A 6,809-nucleotide genomic window follows, 5' to 3' on the forward strand; every position below is an offset into this window, starting at 1 on the left:
GCGGTGGAGGCTGGATGAACAGGAGCCCATGGAGGCTGGAGGAGGTCGACGGTAGCCCATGGAGGTTGGAGGAGGTCGACGGTGGAGATGAACAGTATCACGTGGAGTCCCGTTTTGCGGTACGCCACACCCCTCCCGATCAACAGGACCCCTGTTTCGACCGTAGCACTCCAACACAAGTCCGTTTCCTCCGTTTTGCGGTACGCCACACCCCTCCCGATCAACAGGACCCCCGTTTCGACCGTAGGAGGTCCGTTTCCTCCGTTTTGCAGTACGCCAGACCCCTCCCGATGAACAGGATCCCGTTTCGAACGTGGCCGGTCGAACACAAGGCCGTTTCCTCCGTTTTTCGGTACGCCAGGCCTCGTTTCCATCGCCTATTCCGACCCAGCCGGTTGGCTCCCACGCGTTCTGTTGCCTCCCGATGAACACGACGCATTCAGTTGCCTCCCCATGAACACGACGCATTCCGTTGCCTCCCCATGAACACGACGACGACGCTGTTTCTCTGTTCCGACCCAGCCATGTACACGAGCCCTGGCCGTACGTATGTGCGAGTAGGCGTTCGAGACCCTGCCCGTATGTACATACGTGGCCGTATTTTCTTTCTTGCACCCTGGCCGTTGTACGTACGTGTACATGCTACGTGCGCGCCTCTACTACGACACGTATGCGCCTCTACAACGACACGTGCGCGCCTCTACATCGACCAGTATATATGTACGTACACGTTCGCGACCAGAATGACAACGCTACGTACGCTTCGACCAGGTGGGTCCCGACTGTCAGGCACTTCCTTGCGTGCGAAGATGTAGCAGGTGGGTCCCAGCAGTCAGGGGGGCGAATCTTTTTTTTGCCCGGACGCACTTCCTTGCGTGCGAAGGTGTAGTTGCTGGGTCCCAGCAGTCAGGGGGGAATCGTTTTGTTTTTTTTTTGCCCGGACGCACTTCCTTGCGTGCGAAGATGTAGCTTGTGGGTCCCAGCAGTCAGGGGGGCGAATCATTTTTTTTCGGACGCACTTCCTTGCGTGCGAAGATGTAGCTGGTGGGTCCCAGCAGTCAGGGGGAAACATTTTTTTCACGAAATACGGTGGCCCGTCCGGTGGGTCCCCGCTGTCAGGTGGAGGAATAATTATTTTGCGTGTAATAAGGAGGCACTTCCTTGCTGCGGCCATGGACCCAGCTGTCAGCCTCTCCACGTAGAGTCCACGTCCGATGGAAGCCATTCCCTGACCACGTTGACCACGCCGCGCCGACAGCACCAGGGTGGTGGACGACGGCGAGGCCTAGGAAGGGGACGATGCGGAGCCGGGGAAGACGCGGCAGTGGATGCCCACGCGTAGAGGAGTATGAGGGTTCACTCGTTCGGCTGCGGTGTGAGGCTGCCGTCACCGCAGAATAACAGGGGGTGTGGGTGCGTAGAGGGATGGCCTGGCCAGCGGTGGGAGTAGTAGGGGGCGGTGAGGCCTCCGCGGCATCACAGCCGGCCACGGGCGGCAGGAGCAGGTGGCACGACCGGCGCTGCTTTGGGCGGCTGGAGCAAGAAGACCAGCGGTTGAAAAAGCACTATGGTCGTTGGATGGATATCGTACGGTCACTGGAGCTAGAATCGTTCATATATTGACTAAAGTTGACAAAGGCCTTCGTCCCAGTCAACTTAGTAGGCCCACAAGTCAGCCTCCCACCAAGGTGGGTCCCAGCTAGCAGGGGGTATTCATTTTTTTGTGCGTAATAAGGAGGCACTTCCGGTTGGTCCGAGCTGACAGCGGGGGGGAACGTTTTTTTTGCAAAATATGGTGGCCCCTCCTGTGGGTCCCATCAGTCAGGGGGAAATGTTTTTTTGTGAAATACTGGTGGCCCGTCCGGTGGGTCCCTGCTGTCAGGTGGAGGAATAATTATTTTCCGCGTAATAAGGAGGCACTTCCTTGCGGCACCAGGGCGGTGGACGACGGCGAGGCCTAGGAAGGGGACGACGCGGAGCCGGGGAAGACGCGGCAGTGGAAGCCCAGGCGGAGAGGAGTACGAGGGTTCACCGGTTCGGCTGCGGTTTGAGGCTGCCGTCGCCGCAGAATAACAGGGGGTGTGGGTGACTAGAGGGATGCCCTGGCCAGCGGTGGGGGTAGTAGGGGGCGCTGAGGCCTGCATGGCAGCACAGCCGGCCACGGGAGGCATGAGTAGGCGGTCTCGCCGGCGCTGCTTTGGCGGCTGGAGCAAGAAGATCAGAGATTGAAGAAACACGACGGCCGTTGGATTGACATCCAACGGTTATGTCTGCTAGAATCGTTTGTTGACGTATATAATAACTAAAAAAAATATTGCATACGGGTCAACTAAACAGGCCCACAAGTCAGACCACTCCCTTTTTTTTAATAATTTATATATAGCTCATGGCAACTTCTTATGCAATTTATTGCAGTCGTTTTTTTGGTTGGCCAGGGCCAATTTTGCATATTTCTGTGGGTTCCAAACTATTTTTAATACCGAAATGCCGAGCCAGATTTAAAGTACTTTGAAGATATATTTAAATTAGGTTAATGCCCAGTGAAATAGGAATCTGAAAATGTGAAAAAATTCAGAAATTATAAAGTAATTGCCAATTTGTCATCTGTTTTTATATTTACAACCCATTTCATATTACTTTCAAGATTTGCAGCTTTCTTGAAAGAGTTGCAGCCCATCAGGGCGTAGAAAAATAAGTAGGCCTGGATTGGGTATTCTTCAGAAAAAATAAACTGGGCTCATTTTCACAAAGAAAAAAAAACTAGGCTGGTCACATGGTGAACATAAAATATAAGCCTGGGCTAGACGGGCCACAGCCCAGTTCAAACCCTGCTCCGTCTCAATAATACCAAACAAAAAAAATACTGCTCGAGTAGCTACGTCCCAGGTGTCAGCCGATCTTGTGCTGTTCTCTTCTATTGTCACGACCGGTTTTTCAATAAAATAATTATTGAGAAAACCAATCCCTTTTACGGACCAGCGAGGAAGAATTCCTTCTCACTGATAGACAATATCTTGGTCACAAAAGAAAAATACCAGGAGTACTAAATATAATACAAGGTTGAGCAGAGACTGCCCAACAATTTATTACATGCACGCCGATAAAACGATACGACGGATAGGGTGGCAAACTACTAACTCACGATAATAACGGTGGTGGAGATATCACCGCGAGGCGAGTGATATGATTCCAGAAGACTACAGCTCTTCGAGCGTCGGAGTGAGGCTCGAGAAGACTTATTGCGGGTGGCGGAAGCGTAAACAAAACAAGTGACCAAAATCCGGGATCGCGCAGGACTGACTGGGACTCCTCTAGGCATCGGACGCGCTATCAAACTCTTCATCCAAGAGATCGCCTTCGTCAACATCTGGCCAAATCAACAAGCCAGGTGAGTACTATGAAAGTACTCGCAAGACAGTTCGGACATAAGATATAACAAATGCGAACATGAAGTACATGAATAAGTTAACCAGTACGATTCAGGCATAGAGGTAATAAATGCTGGGTGCCAAGCGAGGGTCTGAATGACGCCTCGAGCGGAAACTGCAGAATAGTAATACTGGTGCCAAGCGAGTGTCTGAAAGACTCCTCGAGCGGAAAATGCGGAATAATAATACTAGTGCCAAACGAGTGTCTGAAAGACTCCTCGAGCGGAAAATGCGGAATAATAATACTGGTGCCAAACGAGTGTCTGAAAGACTCCTCGAGCGGAAAATGCGGAATAATAATACTGGTGCCAAACGAGTGTCTGAAAGACTCCTCGAGCGGAAAATGCGGAATAATAATGCCACAGTCGGGCGTCGAGGTGACACCACATAAAGGGCTTATAACAGAAAATAAGGACGGTGCATGCCACAGTCGGACGTCTGAGCGACATCACATAAAGGGCTTATATTTAATGTAAGAAACAAAAACACGCCACAGTCGGACGTCTGCGTGACGTCACATAAAGGGCTTATATCACAGCTCAATAATACAACAGTTAGGGAACATAATTTATCACGAGCATGAAACAAATATAGGGTTAGTCCATCCACAGGAATAACAATAAAACGGGATTACCACCTGAGCTTGCTCACCGGGGACAAGTTTTCCACGCGGATAGATATGGATATAATGTTTTCACTACTTGATCATAGATACTATGATTTGGAAAGAATTGACTCTGCAGAGTTTGTACTTAACCACAGCCAACGGATTTCAGTAGTCACGGGGACTAGTTCCGTCTACGGTATTTTGGAAGAAACACGTTTAACCAGTACACACCCAATTTAACCATCCGAAGCCAGGGATCACCCTAAGCATCGTTCAAGAAAAACCTTGAGACGGGGAGGCTACAACCTCGCGTAGCATGGGATCAAATTTCTATACGCGTGCTATAAGGGGGTGCCCCCCCTCTCGGTCCCAACCGGAAACACCCATGCCCCCTGACCGGATGACTGGCTTTAATCCTGGGCCAAGGTACCATCATCCCGGCCTCTCTGTTTGGTGTGTACACGGAAAGAGGTTACCAACTTACTAAACCGCATCCTTGGCAATGAGACATGTGGTAGCACGAAAGGGGGAAAGAACGGTAACGCGGCTCCAACCACGTTAACGTCAGAGAAGGTTGGATGACGCAAGGCTGGCATGCTACAATAGTACCACCTTGCTGCCCTTCATGTCACCACATGATTAGGCCATCTCTCATCAGAGATCATCACAACTTTCGAACATGCGGAAAAGGAACGATAACGTGGCTCCAACCACGTTAACGTCGGAGAAAGTCGGATGACGCAAGGCTGGTATGCTACAACAGTACCACCTTGCTGCCCTTCATGTCACCACATGATTTGGCCATCTCTCATCAGAGATCATCACGACTTTGGGACAACCGGGTAGTTGCCTTACAAGCAACGGGGTATTTACCGACACTCATATGCCACGCACCAACTTTCACGCAAACATGCAAAACACCTGTCATATCAAATGTTCAAAACATGCTTGCCTGGTTCGGAGAAGTCGGAGTCTAGCTCGGCGAAGTTCGCGGCTCCGTCACCTCTCCCGGAACCTACGGCAATCACGAAACGGGTACTAACGTGAAAACCAACACAGGCACAGAAACTTTGCCAAATATTTTTCGAATAAATCCCATAAAAAACTAGATAAAATTTGAAGATTGTTAGAAAAAGAATCACTCAAAAATACCATTTTATTAAAAAGTTATAAAGGTTTCTGTCCAGGGACTTATCTGTAATGAAACAGAAAAGTTCCAGGGTTTTAACTGAGAAAACAGAAAACGGTTCGTTTGGAAATGCGCAAGCGCAAGAGAGAAAGCGTATTTTGCCCGAAGGCGCCAACAGAAAACGGTTCGCGAATAAAAGAACAGAGGCTGACACGCGGGGTCCACGTGTCAGGTTTGAAAAGCTCGCTGGCGCCCGAAGACTGCGGTTGACGCCGGCGTCGAACCACGACGAGTTAGGAGAAACGGAGGGTACCAAGAGCTTCAGCGTCTTCTTCCGCGTCGGTGGGTGGTGGACTCGTCCAACGGGGAGCACCACGTCGACGGCGACACTATCTCCGGCGGACAGCGGCTCGGGTGAGGATGGGGAACTCCGGTGGAGGGCTGCAAGCTACGAACTGTGGCGCGGGTCAGAACGAGGGATGCAAGGTGAAGCTAGTGGCAAGAGAATGGAGGCGGAGGAGCACACACGGGGGCGAATCGGGCTGGATCCCGTGGCGGGTCGCGGCGGCCGGAGTCGAGGAAGGAGACCTCCTCGGGGTTCTTCCAGCGGCTAGGCGTGCTCTAGGGGAAGTGCAGGGATGGTGGGTGCTCGAGTTGAAGCTCGAGGCCTCTATTTATAGGCAGATCGACGGGGTGGCCGTGAACGGAGAATCTCCGGCGAGCGATTACGGCGGAGCAGTGGATTGGAGGGTGGTTTGGGCGGCCAGGCAGCATCAGTGGAGGTTACTGGAGTTGTTTCACAGCTAAACGGAGCTGGTCTTGGCGTAATGGCGTCGGTCCACGGTGAGGTGACCGCACGGGCTCAACGGCGGCAGGGAGCGCGCTCCGCGCTCTGCGGTTCACGACGAGAGCTGCAGCGCATTCGGGGGAGTGGAAGGCCACGCGGCGGGCTCCGGTGGTTTGGGCGGCGCTGGGTGGAGTCGTCGGCGCCGTGTCTCCCGCTGGCGTCCGCAAAGCCGCCGCCGGCGTCGGTCACGGGGCGGCGCACCTTCTGCTGCTCGTCGCCAACGCCCGCAAGGCGCCAGGCGTTCGTGCGGTGCAGGAACAAGAGGGCGGGGACGAGGAGCAAGGCGACGCGGTGGCACTAGCGAGATCGATGCCCATCTCTGAAGAAAACGACAGTGAGCACTGAACTGAACTCTGAAGTTTTCTGAATTTGACATGACAATGCACTGCAGGTGTTCGACAGAAGGATTTGGCTGTGAGATAAATTTTTCTGGAGCTGTAACTTGGTGAGATGACCACTCAATGCACCCAGAGGCTGCATGATTTTACTTGGAATTTTTGGAGAGAGTTTTGAATGAATTTCATCAAATTTGGCAAATCTGGTCCAAACTTGCAGCAGGTGTAGTTTGAAAATTTTGAACTGGAGACCAGTGGATCTTTATGGTTCTAGGTTGAGGGTTCAAAGGACTAGGAGGGGAAAAAGGTTTGGTGGCAAAAATCAAAACAGAAAAAGGAGTTCCTTTGTAAATCTCCAAGTAGTAGGATAGAAGACAGAAATTTGTTTGAGTAGAATTTGAATGGAAATAATCACATGGAGAGGTTCAACCTGCTGGATTAGGTGTAAAACATGATCCAAAGG

This window comes from Triticum aestivum, chromosome 3D (assembly GCF_018294505.1).
Source record: "Triticum aestivum cultivar Chinese Spring chromosome 3D, IWGSC CS RefSeq v2.1, whole genome shotgun sequence".
Taxonomy (NCBI): domain Eukaryota; kingdom Viridiplantae; phylum Streptophyta; class Magnoliopsida; order Poales; family Poaceae; genus Triticum; species Triticum aestivum.